The sequence below is a fragment of the Notothenia coriiceps genome, unplaced genomic scaffold, assembly GCF_000735185.1.
Source record: "Notothenia coriiceps isolate Sejong01 unplaced genomic scaffold, NC01 NC01_scaffold00026424, whole genome shotgun sequence".
In the NCBI taxonomy this organism is placed as follows: Eukaryota; Metazoa; Chordata; class Actinopteri; order Perciformes; family Nototheniidae; genus Notothenia; species Notothenia coriiceps.
Window position 1 is genome coordinate 169,770 of NW_011359125.1, and position 19,672 is coordinate 189,441.

At 39.9% G+C, this 19,672-nt stretch overlaps 1 long non-coding RNA gene across 1 annotated transcript in view; it reads left to right on the forward strand.

Annotated features, from left to right (window-relative positions):
* Positions 1 to 8,999, forward strand: part of LOC104957010 (uncharacterized) — a 9,645-nt gene extending 646 nt beyond the window's left edge. The window contains exon 3 of the long non-coding RNA XR_799618.1: positions 8,990 to 8,999. This is a non-coding gene — a long non-coding RNA (uncharacterized lncRNA). The remainder of the gene's footprint in view (positions 1 to 8,989) is intronic.
* Positions 9,000 to 19,672: the final 10,673 nt, after the last annotated feature.

A 19,672-nucleotide genomic window follows, 5' to 3' on the forward strand; every position in this document is an offset into this window, starting at 1 on the left:
AATTTTACATGAAAAAATATGGTGCCTTCTTGTGAAATGTATCTAATTATTGTGTTGAATTAGAATATATTACTATATTATTTTTTTGTTTTATTGGAATATGGAGCTTTTGGTCATCTTATGAAAGACAGCGTTCCTATTACTTCTTTGCTTTTATCCCTTTTTTCTATAGCTCAACAGGCTGTGTTGTCTCCTTCATCGTCCAAGTCCCTCTCCCCTCTTTGTGGTGTTCCGCTGTTGCACAGATCGCACATGTTATTCGACGCTAGATAGTGAATGGATGTCCGCTGACCAAACCACAGTAACCTTATGTAGCTAATTGACTCATTGTCGCAAGAATGTGACAAATTATGGTGTTTGATTCTATTTGAAATAGGTATGTTCAGAAGATATCATCCGTTATTAAACGTTTATATTATTTTTTATATATATATTCTCCAGTAATTTTATTGTATTTGTTAGGTTGGTCTGTTGTGTTCAGCTAAATCTACATTTTAAGTTTTTCACAGATTTCGCTAAAAAAAAAAAAAAAATATAAAGCAGCATTTCATCAGGCTCATGTGTAAATAATGATTAGCGCTTTAGTTTTTTGAGATTGTTGGAGAGGTTTTTTTGTGTTTTTTAGTTGGTTGTTTTTTTTTATGTGTGTTTGTGTAGCCTGTTGTTGATTGTTTGTATGCTGGCTGTGATACGCGTTTTGTGGGTCCTGTGATGTAGGATGCAGAGTCAGTATGTTCGTTTCTGCTTCTGCAGGTTTGGTGCTATAGGTCATGCATAGTCTGTTCATGTGGGCATGAGTCTTTGATTACAGTCAGTGGAATTAGAAAGCTAAAAGCTCATTTCCATCATTCTCACAAATGCCTGTCTTCTCACTCACTGTTATGGGATCAAAGTTCACCTGGTAGTCTCCTTGAGTGTTCTGGAAACACCTCAGGAATGTTCTCCTTTGCTGCTCAATAGAAAGCTGTTAAACTATTTAGCACAAGCTGTGAAAGTTCTGTATTCATCTTGTTGTGGAAGTGGCCAGGAAGTCTGTGTGGCCACCACTTGATCCAGCATCGCAGTTCGCTTTAAATTACCTGGAGAAAAATGCAGCAATATCCAACCCAAGGTCTGAAAAAAAATCTTGGGGACTGTGGGATGTTGCCCGCTGCATAATGAGGTTCAGCTGATTGAGCCCATACCGGCAGTGATTGTAGTGCGCACTACTGTGAACACATCCTCACTTTCCGCTGAAGCTCCAACCTTTAGCTCGCCTCATCACCGGGCTGGCACCGTCCCCATAGGCTTGGGGCCGATAGTTTGCCCCTGTTGTCCATCGTGAGATAGGCCAGCCTCTCGCATCAGCGCGGTGGGCAACTGTGTAAGCATTTGCATTCTTAAGAGGGAATGAACTCAAAAAAACGCTCCCTGGACGTTGCTTATGCGGGTCAATGTAGCGTAGCCCAAGCACTAACTGGGGCAGTGGGTGGACAATGTCAGTTCTCTCCAACCCGCCTGAATAGATAAATAATACTGGCATTCTTAACTCCCTCCAGAATGTAGTCTTTAAGTCTTTTACAAACTGATAACATGCAGTCCAAAAGTTCATTTTGCACCGTCTTTGAGGTGCCTTTGAAAACGGTAGCCGTTTTAAGGTGCTCCTCCAACACGCTATCTAACCAGAAGATTAACTAAACCCCAAAAAACGCCGGGGTTGTCCGATGTGTCAGTCTCGTCGTGGCCACGCAAAGCTAGGTCAAAGCCCCCACAAAATGTCACACAATCAATTATTTCAGACAAGACGTGCCTATTCTTGTCCACTTCTTCATTGTGTTTTTTCAATGAGACCTTGTACCCTTGATCTAGTTGCGCGGCTATGTTAGCTTTGCCTAGCAAATCCACTGTTATGCTATGTTAGCTTTGCCTAGCATAGCTAGCTTGAAGGTACTTGTCATATGTAACTTCGTGCACTCGTGCTTTTTAATTTTTTCGGACAAATGCTTCATATCGTTCACCCCCGTCACAGTCCACGGGCACATCGTATCTGTCCCCGGCTGTTTGAAGAGCAAGCATGGGAAACAAGACAGAATTCACCTGTTTGCATCCAGTTAGCCATGCCTTTCTGGTGTACCAGCTACGTGAGAAGCCTCGTTGATAGGTTTTGTTTTTTTCACGAGCTTGCTGCGATATATTCAAATCGGGTTGGTCCGGTCCAAGATCTTTTAGCAACTGTTTATCTCCAAAACTTCTCCTTTCGAAAGGATTGGAGATTAGCTCTTGAACTGAATTGGGTGGGGACAGAGGTCCGGAGACTCCACCTGCACACGAAGCCATCCTCTGCTCTAGTGCGTCACCCGGATACGAGTCACTGTCCAAACTACTCACAGATTGGACAAGGCGCTGACATTGGCGCCCGGTCATAATCAGATTTGACGACGCTGATTGGCTGAAATTATGTTTTGCAACAGTCAGCTGCTAGTGGCTGCTGCTGCACTGGATGAAGGCTGATTTCTTAGCGCCCAGGCGAGAGAGGGTAATGATGTTGATACATGGGCAAGGCCAGGCAGGCAGGAAACATGTGACTTATCAGTAACTTTAGACATCGTAACACAATTTTAAACGAGATTATACATTTTACTGATACAAATTATATAATATTTACCTTTTTTATTAAAAATAAAAATAAAAAAATAATTTTTATTTTTATTTTTATTTTTTTTAATATATATATTTTTTTATGTGGGAAGAGGTGGGGCGGCGCCCCTAGCGCCCCTATGGATCGGCCGCCACTGTCCAGAAGTAACAGGAAATAAATGTTGAACTACAATTTAAGGCCAAATAAAAATGTTTTGGCCACCATGGCAAATGCTGGTAGGGCTGCTCATGTCATCTCTTAAAGATTTTTTGCTAGAAACATCCAGCCTGTTGAGCGCAGGCAGGTGACAATATTGCCACCTGTACTGAAGACCCTCTCTGAAGAGGAACTTGTGGCAGTGCTGCCACATATGACACAGGAAAACAAGAAAAGACTCTGAACCCTTTCTTTGCCATTATATAAAAATAGTGTTGCTAGAAAAGTAAAAAACATTATCCATTTACTTTGAAAACATAAATTTATTGGAGAAAAAAATGTGAACAATATGTTTAACAGTTGATTACCCTGAACTTTAAGTATAATTTTAAAAAAAAAGTAATAATAATAATAAAAACATAATCGTTTTATTTCAATTACTTTGTTTTCGTAATCGTTGTACGCCGTAATCGCGATTTAAAATACGATTAATTGAGCAGCCCTAGCGTGTACCAAGGTCAAAGGACGAAATACCAAAACCATATCTTGACACCAGAAGTATTGAGTGTTGTAACTGAAGTCAAGTATACAGTGCTTGCTTAGAAATGAGGGACAGGTCATAATGTAGGGTTTGATAGTCTGATTCAAAGTCAAAAAACGTTTACATTTTTCATCTTTAAAGAATTCTGGTTTGACTGATCGTGTCTAAAGTAGCGACTTTGATTGGATTTTTGACATTTGATTTAAAAAGAGTAGATGTGTGTGGATTGTCTTTCCAGATGTATTTGAATACACCATTTACTTATAAATAAAGGGACAGTTTGGATTGTTTGACTTTTTCAGGTGTGATACGTCACATTGAAATGACAGCAATCACTCCAGCATTTAGCCACATCCCCTTCTCTTTAACTGGATGTCAGGCACAATAGCGTCCTCTTCAGTCTCCCCCCTGACATCGTGAGTGTTTTGCAGCTAAAAACATGAACCTGAAGCCCACAGAGAAGCTTCCATGATGGGAGGAGTCGGAGATAGAGAGGCCCAACGGGAGGTGTCAGTGCTGCTGGGCAGGGATGAAGCCGTTAGCTCCCACTAGGATGTCACAGGATGTCCTGATCCTGGAGGTTTCTGGTCACCGGGGGTCAGACTCTGCACACATTACACCTCCAAGACAAACCCCCTCCCCATGCATCAGAGTGTGGACAGATGAATGAATAAGGAGGAGAAATAGAAAAAAAAGTTCTTTCAAAAGATGAGAGTGAGCGATGTCCTCAAATGACTTGATATGTTCTTGTCAGTCTTAATCTCTGGGTTTTGTGGAGGAGCGGGTGGGAGGGAGGAGGGGGTGTGGGGGGTGCACTGTAATCTCCTTCACAAGCAAACGGACAGAGCATTCACTTCCACAGTCATCTCCAATCCACTTCATAAGAGCGCGTTATTTTGCACACATCTCCTTTTCTTTCAGCATGCACTTGAAAAGACCAGACAGAAAAGGGTGATTCACGTCCTTCTTTTCTCTCTTCTCCCCTTTCTCTCATTTACATCAGCCATTATCTGGGTATATTGAAAGCGGCGAGATAAAGAGAGAGAAAAACAAGTGCCAGGAGAAGAGGAAGAGAAGAACAATAAAAGCAGGCAGAGGAGGCGCAGCGACGTTTGAATCAATTACATCCTAAAGAATCTTTCATTTGCATCCGTATCTGTTCAAAACCTGAACAAATGCCAGATGCCTTTGTGTCCAGTTATTTATAGTGGGTTGTTTTTTCCCGTTCGTAATTGTGCAGGAAATATCACATTTGCATAGAGTGATTATTGTTGATTGTTTATCTAGTCGTCAGGACGATTCAATATTCCAAGGCTGACAGGTTGTCAAGTACTTAAAACTCATTTATTTGGGGGGAAATTTGCATGTAATTTGGCGGTAATGAGAGGGATGTCTGTGGTCATGGATTAGATGCTGCAGGGAAATTCTGGGCTGACTGGCATTCCTCCACTTGAAACACACGCTTTATCCTGGGCTCGGCTGCCGGGGTGATGCTAACGCTACCTAGCGCTGCACACCCAAACAACAGAGGATTGTGTACAGACGCTTGGCATAGCTGTGGACTGAATAACAGAAGCAGGAGCGAGCCAGCGCTAAACAGGAAGGATTGTGTTCTCCGATGTTCTGTCACCCTGCAGGCCCGCTGTCTGAGGAGGAGAAAAACGAGCTTGTAAACAGATTAGTTACAGTGTTTCTTCAGCACAGCAGATGCTAACTTGTGTTGCCCAAGCATATATTTTCATATACTGTAACAGCTAACAAAAGGCAAATAACACAGAGGTTCAGATACTGAATAAAGCTAATAACAGCAGGTGAGAAAAATGAAAGAATGACCTATTGTGGTGCACATTCAGTTTATAATACTATGTGAGGTCACTATTAATCGTACTGGACAAATAAAATGTTTAAAAATAAAAGGGAAAGGCAAAGTTCATGCCTTTTATGTTTCTAGACTTTTCTCTTAAACACATGCAGGAAGGGTTGAGTTTCAATTACAGTCAACAAAAAAACTTTAAATAGTACCAATGTTAATCTCTTAAGTAGCTTAATGACATTGTTGACTATATTAAAAATGTAAATCATGAATCAGCCGTACATTAATATAGAATTACATCAGAAAACAGAGAGGATATTTCCCCAAAAGGCACTGAAATGTATAAATTCATTACAAATAAAGCCCTGTTTCTTATATATTTCATACATTCTCTCTACAGTTTAGGTAAACGATTGACAATGCTAATGAAAAACTAAAAACCTTATCCTACTTTCCCGAATTGCAATCATTCCCAGCTTGTATGGATAAGTTGACGTCCCCATTCCCATGAACCAAAGTGGGGTTATTTAATAAAGAGTTATAGCATTTAACAGAATCAATCTTTTTCCAGCTGGAAGGACAGATAACCACCGTTCCAACAGAAAAACAAGCACTTTATACAGGAAAAACCCAAAAGGGGGAGGTCTCAGCTAGGGAATTTACGTTACAGGCTATTCAAATGTTGGCCAGACGGGCGAAACTTGAATATATGGTAATATCAAACCTAAGATCCATATGATAATTGCCTGACAATGGTCAACCCTTCTGTTTGAGAACATTTAGTAGCTTGGCGTGAATTTAAACGGAAAAGAAAGTTAAAGTGACGTAGGCCTATATATAATTAAATGAGACTAATGATATGTTTCTACGATACAAAGTACTGGTAGCTTGTTTGTTTGTTTATTCCATATTCCAACAGTCTATTTCACCTGTCACACAGAAGTTCTGAACCTTGAAAGGACTGTCGGAAGAGATATGAGCCTAACACCACACAACTTTGAGCATGTGTTAAAACATTCAACGTGTTTTACCTTGAGCCCAAGGTCATCTTCAAAAGGAAGACTCCGCTCTCAGTTCTCCGCTCACAGACTCACTCGTAGAGACACGGCAACAAAAGCAACTCCCGCCTCTGTGAATCGCTCAAAGTCACCTCCGCTGCAAGGTTAAACGCTCACTGTATCCCCTCTTAAATATAGATCTGTCCCTGAGTCAGGGCCTCTGTGAATGTGAGCCACTTCTACTGTATCCGTGTGTGTGCCACTCTCATTCTCTAATGTGCTTATATCTCTATGTGAGTGAGTGTGCATGTGTGACTTTTTCAAAAAGGGTGAGTGAGGATAATCGGCCCTGGCGCTCCGGACTAAAAGGTCGGGTCAGAGTTTTAAAGAGAAGCTATGTATTTCCCATCCCTGGATAACGGCGATGAAGTGGGCCCTTGTGATTCAACCTGAGAGCATGAAAAGGGCCTCAGAGGGGCCCTGCCATCGCCGGCCCCTCTCTTTATTGTCCTGCCTGAGCTCTCTTTCCCCGAGTGGTGGAGGGCTCTCAGTGCTTTACCTACCCAGAAGCCACTCTGCTGCATGAAAAGCGCAGGTAATGTCCTGTTCAGCCTGCAGCATTTCAAAGAAGCTACGTGTGTGTCGGAGTGTGTGTGAAACCTGATACAGGAGACTGTTATTTTAGAGAAATTCCTGACTGGTTTAACCTGAGTAGTCATCGGTTAATCAGCTCTGATGAAAATTATTTAGTGTCTAACTCTTTGTCTAAAGATCAAATTACTTTCTTATTTTACACGTAAAGGTAATAATCTCATAGCAGGACGTCGCTTTAAAGCTGCACGTTTAGTAGTTTGATAGATTATTATTTCGTTCTTTAGAATTAACTTTTTCAGTTGAATTAGGTTGGAAATATGTTTCATTTTAAGTGATGCCATTCAGGTTACATGTCAGCCTCGTTAAATGGTTGTTTAAAGGGAGAAGCTTTGTTCAGTTTCAGGAAATAACATTATAATAACTGTAGTTTATTTGTACAAGAATTACAATCCAAAGTGCTTCACACAACAGAATTTACATCTCATAAAATAGTCACATACAATTACCAGTAAAAGATATAAGAATAGACATAAAATCAACATAGACATTGAATGTAAAATAGATTAAATGAATGATTCACATTGTGATGACCCTTGGAAATAGTGGCAGTGTTGGGATGATATTAATAATATAACACTTAGTATGGTGTCAGATGTCCTCTCTTTTTAATCCACTCCCAGTTTGTAATATGCAAGTGAAGGTGTGGCGTTTAAAGAAGGACTGAATTAATTACATAGAAAACAAAGCACAACAATGCTATTTTTAATCAACCAGATCAATATATTCCAAAAAATAAAAGCAACTTGCCTCTAATTGTCAAAAAGGAGAATATATATTAGTTTACAGAAGAGAAAACAGAATAATACACTTCTGTTTATCTTATATGCCAGTATAGTTCCAGGCCTCTGTGTGTTCGCCATGCAACTGTTGCTAATAATATAATCCGGCTGCCATGTGCGCTTGTTCCTTCAATAACACTGAGGAATTGTTTGAGTTGGCTTTATCTGACTGTCATCCGGTCAATCCAACACCTCATCTCAGCACCAGGAGCTGTCCACAGCTAATCACCATAGGCCTTTGAATGGGTTTAACACTGTTATACTGTATTTAACTTCCAAAATAAACCCGCAAATATTTTTTAGATATCTGTTCTTTATAAATAGTGATCATTGTCAGTTTCAGTTTCCCTTTCTTGTCCTGTTTTGGCTATCTGTGCTCTCGTGGGACTCAGGGAGAAAGTCAGTAAATGTTGCTAGCAGTCCGTCTTGTCAGCATTACAGCGATATTAATTCCTATTCGCTGTACAGTGTGTTGACAGCAGAGACAGCAGAATATGTACAAAGTTGACATGGCTGACATGGTGACAGGCTGACAGAAAAAATAATTTCTACTGATGATCTATATATAAGTAGATCTATAAAGAGTGTGTACCCCATTAGTTTTTTCCCTCTTATTTTCTGGGTTCTATTTCTCTTGTATTTCACCACACCTCCCCCCCGGCTGCCTGCCTCTGTGCCTGTGTCTGGGAGTTGGCTGGGGCAGAAATAAACCACAGTAATGGCTTTGCTTTGCTGCTAATCTTGTCATAAGAAGGTGCGGCCCTGAGAGGATAGCTCCTCGCGTGTGATATCCTAATTTAAACATCAAAAGATTCCATCATTAGGAAGCGTGCGTCCTAGCCCCAGTTTTCAAGGGAAATATTACATCTTCCTGCCGCAAAAGTGTAATGCAGGAAGACATTTTCTGTCAAAGCACACACACATAAACCTCACCGGACTTGATGTTTGTGCACTTGAAGAAAAACATCATCATTAGCAGCTTTTCTCTTGTGATAGACGGAGCGATGGCTTTTGTGTCGCAGCCTATCTCTGATGATAGCCTTCATTTCTGCTTGTCTTTTGAGATTTCAGACGGGGACGGGATTAGTGGGATCCGGCCCCCCGTCCGACAGCCCCTCTGGTGGGTCTCCCTAAGCTCCAGAGCCATCACGCTGCATCTGATGCATGTTGGGAATGCAAGGAAGCACCACACCTGGTTAATACTGTGTGTGTGTGTGTGTGTGTGTGTGTGTGTGTGTGTGCGGCCTAGCATTACTATACTTGTGGGGATCTAAATCTGTTTACACAGTCACGTGTGGGGACTCTCTTCCCTTATGGGGTTGTCCCCATAAGGGAAGAGAGTCCCCACACGTGACTGTGTAAACAGATTTAGATCCCCACAAGTATAGTAATGCTAGGCCGCACACACACACACACACACACANGTTTGAGAAACCGGCTCGAGATACACTTTTTGTTATATTCCATGGAATGCTCTTAACATCCCGATAGCAATGAATATGTTAAAGGTGGGGTAGGTAATATTGGAGGAACCAGCTTGAGTGCGCTAGAATTTGAAAATACACAACCGGAGAAAATCTGCCACTTCCTTACAGAGCCCCTCCTCCAACACACACCAACGCGCACATGACCAATGAGGGCACGAGATAAGTTTGCGCACAGATGGAAGGCTGACAGGCAGGTAGGCCATCCAGTTATTTTAGCCGGGCCGACTAAAATGATTGATCGTGCTTTTTACAGTACTACGGCTTCCAGAGATGAATTTTTTTAATGTATTTTTTGTCAAAGCACTTCAGATATTCATTGCTATCGGGATGTTAAGAGCATTCCATGGAATATAACAAAAAGTGTATCTCGAGCCGGTTTCTCAAACTTACCTACCCCGCTTTTAATTGTAAGGTTATAACTGCTGCTCTGTGCAAGAGAACACATATGATTGATATTGATATCCTCTAAAACAAGTTGCTCTCAGTGATGTTCAGGATACCAGTCTTATACTTGCACTCTGCCTAAACTCATAAGCCACAAAAAAGTAAAAGGAGCATCAACATTTCTTATTTCTAAACCTGTCTTATCCTAGTGAAAACCCTTTTTTACATAATGGTACTATTACAGACACAAAATCTACATTTATAACTTGTTCTTTTCAAAGTTTGTTCGTTTCAAAGTTTGATTATTGTTTCACTGCAAGCTTTTTTCATGCCAAAACCACACTTCTCTTGGCCCACTGTCACTCACTTTGGATCCAAAAAAGCAAATAGTGTTAGATTTTTTTGCCAGCAGATAGACATTGGAACAAAACGCTGAGTTAATATAAAAGATCAAAGCAAAGTTAATGTAGAGGTGGAGTTATTAATCATGTATTTACACAGATCATGTGTCGTTTAAACATGTGTGTTTGTATGTATTTGGTATTCCTTTAGAGTAGTTTGGTAACCTTATGTCACAGGAATCAGGATGATAGTGTCGAACAAATACAGTAAATGAAACAAATTCTCCTGCAAGACAACAGAGGGAGGGAAAGCAAGTGATGTCAAATGAGGTGTGACATTGTTCTCATATACTGTTTACTGTTGTGACTTTGTTTCATCGATTTGTCATTCCCACCTCCCTTATTCTTGTTTCAAGAGGAAATTCAAAGTAAAGTTGAAGCAGAAATTTAACAAAGAGCCTCTCCACAACCTCCACCCCTGCTGCCACCAAACCACTACCATTAAAACCCCGTTTTTAAACCTCAATATGGAATTCCAGAAAGGACGCCCATTGAAGTTGAAGCAAAACTGTTAACAAGATTGGTCCAGTGTGTGTCGCCTGCCACGTCGTTCTCTGTTTGCCAGCTTCAATTAGCCATAACACTCAGCCTTAATCCTCATTGCAATTAAAAATTCTAATTAGAATTGGAAAAACAAATCCAGACACAGAGAGAAGAGGAAGAGGGCTCGGTAAATATTGGTCTACCACAGTGTCAACACTCTGAGTCAAAATAGGAGGACATAGCGTACACATTTAAGGTGTACAATAGCTGGGGAATGATCTCGGAATTTAAAATGCCTGATGCATATGCAATAGCCATTAGCATCATAATGTTGGATAAATAAGGGTACATTGATTTCCTAAATGAAGTAATTGGATAAGGATGATTGCATTAGCATATTACAGATAGCGGAGCAATCACTGCAAAATTCATTTTCATCTCATTATCTGCCATTGACAACTAATCTGATAAAGAAAGTGAATACTTGCACTTTCTTATTGCTGTTTTTTTAACACTATGAAGCTGGGGTTTTGTTGAAAAAAGGGACAGTCCTTATATACAGTCTGTAGAAAGTGTATATAGAAAAGCCTACAATGCTAGTTTAAAAGCGTTTGTTCTCTAAAATGACATTTACCTCATGTAGCTCCTGGCTATACTAATAGTTTTTGTGTAAATAGTCCATATTTTGAGATATCCATGTATGAGATATTTGCCTCAGATAGCAGCGTGTGCAACGGGAGAGACTGTCCTTATTATTCTGAAATATTCAGAAACCTCACAGTTTTCTTTTGGCAAAAAAACTTTAAACGAAAGTTGTTGACAAAAGCCATCGTCTAGTGGGATTCCCCTAGAGACATACTGCAGGCCAGCAACTGTGTTTTGGTATAGAGCTTCTTCAGAAACTGAATTCAACATATGAATATTAATAGGTTATCACATTCATTACCTTTGTCCTTGTCCTCTTGACTATCTTGGGATGTTCCATTGGACATTGTTCAAGCAATGTAGGCTAACAGTAGCCAGGTGCATCAACATAATACAGTTGTATATTCCCTGCAGTTCAAGTTGCTTGGCCTCATACTACAAGGCTATACTTTGGATTTTGCTTTGACTCCCAAGAAATTTTTTAACATAATACAACCTCTGCCAAAGAGATATTTGTTCTATATCTCTATTTGCCTCCCTGCTTGTCTGGCAACAGTATTAGAGGAAAATGACTGGCCCAATTGTTCATAAACCCTGTAATTTTGGAACAGAACTGAATAGACGGGCTGTATGACAGTGTGCTTGATAATGTTATATACTTTGAAAAAGCCTATTATTTGGATGAAATTATTATATTAAAACTAACCTTCTGACAAAAGAAGGCCATTGTTTGAGTGATCAGATTACTTGACTGAAAACACAGTGTGCATGAAATGACTTAAACTATACATACTTATCTGCAAAATGCAAAAGGGAACCCACATTATTAAGCTATGAAGAAAACACAACACTACAGTGGTATCAGTTGTCAAAATCAAAGCCCATCTGCTTCAAAGCTCTCTTGTTCTTATAAACTTTCATAGTTGGGGCCTAAGAAAGTGTCTGTTTTCTATATTTATCCCAGATGAATATCAGTTTGTCTGCTCTCCAAGCAGGCACCACAGTTCAATATCCTGCTGTGTGTTAAGGGACGAGGGAGGGAACACAAAAGAACAATGAGGGAGATAAAGGCATACATTCCTCGCAATGGGCACAAACACACATATTCAGATACAAGCAGCCCCTTACAAACACACAATGATATACACCAGAGACACGCAGATGAAACGCTTGGAGGAAAAAAAGCCTTATTATTAAAGGAAAAAGAGGAAGAGAAAAAAAAAGGATGGGAAAAAAATAATAAAATGCAGTGAAAGAGTCAGAGTCAACCGCAACTTCAGAGCTTTAAACATGCCAGGGTTAGAGCCTGGCTGCTGGGGGAACGTGTCAAAGTGAGGCCCCTGTCTGAGGAGATTTAGGCCTCAGCCAGAGATGAAACGAAGCCTAACCTCAACACAGAGCCTTGCGGTCTTCTGCCTCACTCTCTGTGTGTGTGTGTGTGTGTGTGTGTGTGTGTGTGTGTGTGTGTGTGTGTGTGTGTGTGTGTGTGTGTGTGTGTGTGTGTGTGTGTTTTACACATTTTTCTCCGGGAGACTATCGTAATGTGTACTTGCGCGTGTGAGTCCATGTGCATGTACCAATCCTTTTGTGTGGATATATGAATGTGTCCTCAAGCATGTGTGTCTGTGTATGGATTCTTTCCATGTGTGTGTGTGTGAATTGCCCGGCATGAGCGCTGTGTGAGTGTGTGTCTCACCACACTTCCCTCCCTCAGATCCCTCAGCTTGGTTCTGCGGTCCAGATTTCATTAGCAGTCCTCTGGCTTCCCATCCGCCATCTGAATCTAATACTTTGGCTTCCTTTGACATGCATCTGACTAATGAACGTCAATATTTTGGTTAAAGTGGGTGGGATGTAAAGACAGAGCCCTGGTTGGGGTGAGAAGAGCACAAGAGTGATGAAAGGAGTGTGCCTTTGTATTTGTGCCTTAAATGAAAGGTGTTTTTGTAGAAGGTAATTTTCAATCTTGCCAATGGCAATGGCCAACGCAAGTTACTGCTGCCTTTATTTGTCAGGGCTTTAATTGAAATTCCAGCAAAAGTTTTGCAAAAGTTTGTCAAAAGAATGCTTACAAATTAAAATGGTTAAAATACCAAACTGCTCTTCAATGTGAGAAAAAACGTGGTCTTTATATCTGCAAAGGAAACCTCATTGCAAATAGGTTGCATTTGGAAGACGCTTGTATTCCTTTTTAGAAAATGTGTTGAATAAGAAAAGAGAAATGCATGATCCAAATGGAACTGTAATGAGATGGTTGATTGGTAAAATGCTTTGCAGTAGAATAAATAAAAAGGGCTTCAAGTTTTGTATGAGATTACAATAAGATTTTTCAATAATGGACAATGTGACAGCCCTGGATCTTTTTCACTGTTTACACCTAAGGCACATAAAATGTTTCATTGGCACGTGAGGCACAACATTGGTCAATACGGATGGAATATACTAGTGATGTGTCGGTCACGAATGAGCCGGCTCTTTTAAGGGAACGACAGGAGCCGGCTCACGCCCGCGAATGAGACGTTTTATATATATTTTTATATATATTTTTTACAAGACAGAAAGATATGATGATCTCCGCGCTACGGGTGCTCCGTGCATGCATGCAGTGACATGTAATATCCAAGGATTAGAGACGGTTGGATACTGCTGTTTTGAGCGTTGCAATATATTTATTTTCACTATGTTATTTATTTATGATTATCTTTAGCCTCAGCAAAGATTTGATGTCAGCTTTTCTGTCTTTTTTTCTTTAGCTAATACTGAAATAGAGCCCTGCTGTTTTGTTAGGGCTTCTAAATACAATTTTAAAACGTCGATACAGAGCTGTCCTTTTTTTTAAATGTCTATGCTTAAGTTTTAGGTGTTGCTATCTGCTTTGTGTTTGTGGTTCTACAAGCAAGTCAGTGCATTCATTAAGTTGGTATCAGAGAGTTACAAGGGTCTGTAAATGCAATGAAAACAATTGGCCACAGCAAATCATTTATATTAAAAACGTAATTTTTACTTTTGAATACTTCAGTACAAAGGATGTATTGAATAATTGAAGTGATATATGTGTACACATATACATCATTAGTCAAAACAGGGCTACATTTGATTGAATTATAAAAAGTTATATGTTGTAAAATGAAGAGCCGTTTGTGAGCCGAAAGAGCCGGCTCTTCTTGGTGAGCCGAGCCAAATGATCTGGCTCACTAAAAAGAGCCGGAATTCCCATCGTTAGAATATTCTGTGTAAGGGATACGTTACATGAATACTCTGACATAAAGCATGGCTGTGTGGTTTGGTGGAAGGCATTTGCCGTTTGTTCTCATGGCCTTGATGGAATGATCCCCTTGTGTTCGGTAATGAGGTTTCAAGTGGTTGTTCATTAATGAAATAGGGTTTGTATTTCCAAACAAACACATTGCATTATTTTTTCAAATAGCAATTGTTTCTTATTTCATTAGTTTATTTGCCAGGGGCATTGATCAACATAGGGGGAAAAATGCCGTAAAGGCCAATTTCCATGCATTGTTCTGGATCAGAAGTTCAAAATAAACCAATGCAATTTTTTAAGGTAAGTAAAAAACCAAAAGCTCTCATAGGAATGAATGGGGCCCACTTCTGATGCTGTATGCAATTCTCTATATAAATTCACAGTTTCTTCCCCCACTGACAGTTTGGCTTGTCATTCTGTACTGAAAGCCTTGTCAGTTGTTGATGCAACCTGGAGAGAAACTGGGAGCGCTTGGTTTGCTTAAAGTAAACAAATCTCCCTTCTGATCCAAAAAGTGTCAGCATCATTGTCATGGGAGAAAGAGAAAGTACATGATATTGGTTGAAGAAGTCCAGTAAATACTTAAGCAGTTGGTGAAGTAGGACTGAGCAAAGGAAAAAACAGTGCGTGTGAAAGTATGTGTCAGCAAAGAGAGAAGGCTTTGGTTAAAGTGAGAAATACTCTTGACACTTGCAAGTGAGAGAAGACTTCTCTGGAGAAGATGGGTTGAGTTCATATGCTCCTTTTCAGAAAGTCCTTTAAAATCAGCCAGTTACACACTTTTCACACCCTGGAGCAGCAGAGTACACACACATTATTATACTATTGGCTCTGAAAGGGTTCACTTGGAAGAGTCAAGGATTAAGCACTTCCACCTAGAGCAGCTCACTGTTAAAAGGACGAGGAAAAAAGCTCTTTCTTGTCCCTTATGCCCAGATTCACCCGAGGGATGGTAACCGTGATCATCTTTTCATAAGCCTTTTTCTCACCAATCATTTCCTCTCAAAATGTGCTATAGCCACTGTAACATGGACAGACTAACGTGTAATGAAATGTTATCCCGGATGTTCAGCTAAAAGTATAGGTAAAAAGTAAATAGATAGTGGCAAACTCACCAAAGGATTGCTAAACTAGCCCAAATAAGAAACAGCACTGGATTTAAAATTCCTGATACTCTTTGTCTCATTTAAATGCATTGACTGAAGTATATATATATATATATATATATATATATACAGTTTATGGCTCTGTTTCCTCAAAGCTCTGGTAACAGTTGAAACATGTCAAAATATTCATCCATGCCATTGTTCTTTCCTCTTTATCTTAAAATATATTAAATAAAAGGGCAATTTTCACTCAAATGCACCACTTTTTAAGTCTGTTTAACGCAATACTTTTCAGGGTTCAGGGTTTACACAGTAAAGAAGGATCCTACACTAAGAAATGTTCAAATGTATCACTATTTCTAAGCTAAAATATTTGCCACTGTATATCTTTACACTTAATCTAGACACTTTCTACCATGCACAAGACTTTCTGATAAAGTGTAATACATTTAACAGATAGAAGTTGATCGCTATTGATGGCTAACATTGTTAACTGTCTGACTCCAATCAGCATACATGGAACCATGTCGGACGCGTCCTATACATTACTCTGGCACACTGTATGTGATTTAGCATCATGGGGCACACTTCCAACATCTTTTTTTACCCTTACAAAGCTAGCCGCAAGTGCTCATTGTGGTCTGGCAAGGCTCTACAGGCAGGTATAATTTCAAACAGCCTGTAGAATAAATGATTGACATGTGCTCTCTCCTTTGCTGGGACGTAATATAAACCTTCCCTGCACCTGATTGGAGGAACATGCCATGCCATGGATTGTCACTGATGTTTCCTTTAAGTGTACTGACTGGAAATACATGATGGCTGTTGAGGAAATTATAGGAAAATAATATATCTTGGGCAAACTATGTGTCAAGCTCATGCTGAAACATTCTTCATTTTGTTTGTAAAATGCCCTACTTTTGTTTACTTTTAAGAGGTTTTCAGTCACTTAATCATCTAAAACCTTTATTTCTGCGTTGGCCGATGACACTTTCAGATCTTCTTGTTGAGGGAAGACTTTTTGGTTGGTAAGGCCAGGCTTACAATATTTAAACAAGCTTATTAGAATCTCCTTTGAGATTTCTAAAATAACAAATGCCAATTAATCCAAACAATTGCCATCCCATCCTGATTTTCGAGTTACACAAATGTAAACAGTGAATACATGGTTGGTTGATATACCTATAACATGCATAGTGTTATATTGGGGTACAGGAGAAACAGATATGAAAGAAGAAATTAAGAGAAAAAAAAACAAAACATAAAAATTCAAATGGACATGGAAAGGAGGGACAGTGTTTGAGTGCATACGTGTGCGTGCGTCACATCCCATTCTTAGCAAGCCTTCAATCAAGATGTGATTTACAAGCCTTGGTTTCTTTTACCACATTTTACTGCCTACAGCCCTGTGAGCAGGGGCTTTTATTTGGCAGGAGCTTAAACTCTAAGAGTAACAAGTTGGGTTTTTTTTTATTTGGCAGCGGTTTCCAACTGCAATGGGTTTCTCCAGGTTTCCTGACCGCAGAGCAGAGGGGGAGGAAGGGGAGAGAGGGGAGTGAGAGGAGATGGCTGGGAAGAGGATGGGGGAAAGCAGGCAGCAGGGGTAAGAGGAGGAAGATAAAGAGGACGAAGGCAGTGTGATCATGTGATGCAAAAGAGTTAAAGAAGGCAAGAGGGTTGGGGTTATACGTAGTGATTATGGGTACAGTTGGGGTATACTTTGAGGAAATGAATGTTAGGTTAGTGCAAAGTCATAAAAGCACGATTGTGTGTCTGGTATGTGTGTGTTGTGTGTTTGTATCTTAAGAGCCATTTTATTCACTGGATTGAAATAAATGTATCAAGGGATTTCAAACCAGTACATTATCTCAAACGTTACGTCTATAACTTGTAGAAAGAGTACATTTTGTACTTAGTTTTATGTTGTTGTTGAGGCAACTCCACCCCCCACCAACTTTGATTACTCAAGGGAAGGCATGATGCAATACAGTATTTATTCTATGAATGGCACAGTTGAATAGAAAACAGGTCATCTTTTTAAGTGTGTGCTGTGAAAATGCACTGTACCTATGAATGGTCATACAATTACATTATACAGTGTGTCCATGAACAGCAGCATTGCCAAGTCTTGCATCACCAACATGACATCCTGCTTTCACAGCCTAGGACAAAATCATGAAAAAAGGATGTTTAGTCCAATTTGGGGATTTGCAACTGAATTGACACAAGTGGCAATCAGTTGCTTTTGTTTTCTTTATCTTATTCAAATTGAGATCTGCTTAGCTGTAGACTATTATCCCATATGTTGAGAACGAATATCACCCATCCAAATGGGACGGATTAGAACAATGGTATTTCTAATTTCCGCAAAAATGTGGATACTGTTTTATGTGAAATGCCTTATTCAATATCTGCATGGCATAACAGTGTGGTTAAAATTGGCAAAATGTCATAGTTGCTTGGTTAGGGTTGGGGTTAGGAAATGTGGTTGAAGTTAATATAAATAATTGAACATTGATGGTAAGTACAAGGATACCACAAGTTTTTTTTTAACCTTCTGGGCACAAGCGGAACAAAAGCCTAGTTTGTTCATACAGAAAGCTAAAGTTGTGCATACTGAAACTTGAAATTTGAAAGCAATATCAATATCTGGTTACAGGTTTCCTAGCTGTCACTTTAGCTAAGACATTTTCTCAGCATTTGTCTTGATAATGTCATCAAAAACACAACTGTTTCCATGGCCTTGTGAAATTACAGATTGGACAAATACTGTAGCTTTAGAGAGTGATATGGAGGAGGGGGGGGTGGGGGTGTAGAGGCTTGGGCAACATGATGAACATGTTAGGGGGATGAAGGTTCTAAGGATCAATGGACCAACCTGGGACTGGAGGAGAGAAGTAAGGTAAAATATGGGGGGAGTGGAAGAGGGTGGGAAAGGAAAGAAGTGACGCAGCAGGAATGGGTCTTGAAGAAGCAAATGTGGCCACCTAAAGGAAATGGAGACAGTTGTCTTGAGGGGGGGGTTAGCTCTGTGACCGTAACGTTTAATTGAAAAGCAGTTTTACTTCCCTGTTGAAAGATTTAACCCACTGAGACCTCGGCATACCCCTTGGAAAACAGAATGTCGGTCACACTGATCCGACCAAATGTCTGAAATGTAAATAAAGATATGGACCACAAGAAGGTACACACTCATAGCTGTCCTTCCTTCACCCCTCTCGTCTTTTTCTTCCTGGCTCTTCTTGCTCTCTTTATAGCTTGAATTCCCTCTTGATGTTCTCCCCTCACTTCCTCATGAATACAGTGTGTGTCTGTTTAGCAGAAATGATGGCACATCCTGTGCAAACCGAGCTTCTACCTGCACAGATTTGGAACTTGAGTCACGTTGAGACAGTGCAAACTTGATTATTTGTCTTTCTCTGCTCCGTGCTGTCAGGATAACAGATCAAATACTGCCTGTGTTTGCTTTGTAATGAAATGTTTTCATTGGTGTCTCATAAGCTTCCAACTCCTGGGGCTACACATTACACCCCCATACTTCTGTACAATAATACCCGAGTAAATTCGGGCCTGAAGTACTTAATTCAGAATAGTTTGAAGGGAGGGGGCAGCCTGAGAGGCATTTAGAAGGGATAAGCTTGTTAGATCATATTTACCGAGATAATCCACCAAATCAAATCAATACATCAATACAAATATGTAAGGAATAGCCTTCAAGACAAATGAAGAACACATTTGTTGTGGAAGCAATTTGTAATGACAGTCAATCTCTGATTTTAAATATGATTTGTATTAATCTCGCTGTCTGAATGCACATATTATGCAAACCTTTGAAAACGTCTTCCCCCAGGATTCAGTTTACCTCTTTCTGCAAAATGACAACTCCTGCAGAGGCAGCAAAACTGTCCGTCTGAACAAAGCACTCCCGTCTTCGCTGGATCCTTTTTCAGAGAACGCTTTCATCATTTAACAAAAAAGCTGATCCTGTCACGATGAAAAATGTATTTGAATGTGCTTGAGTTACACATAATTTATCTTCCCAGACTCTAAGAAGCCTAAAAAAATTGAGAAAATCATTGAAAGGGAAGGAAGATTCAGTGCACTTTTATTGTATGTCTCTCTCACCATTAAATATTCATCTTAATACTGCTTTACCTTGTATCGTTGACACAACCGTTGCCCTATTTCATATTTCTCGAAGCCATTAGGGCGGCTTGTTGTTAGTGATGTTAGAATATTTTCACAGCAGCAGGATGCCAAAAAAGAGGCCACGGGCTGGTGCACATGTATTTTATTTTTCTCTCTCATGATTTGCAGTTTATTTATTTTGCAAGGTGTGACTGAGAGGA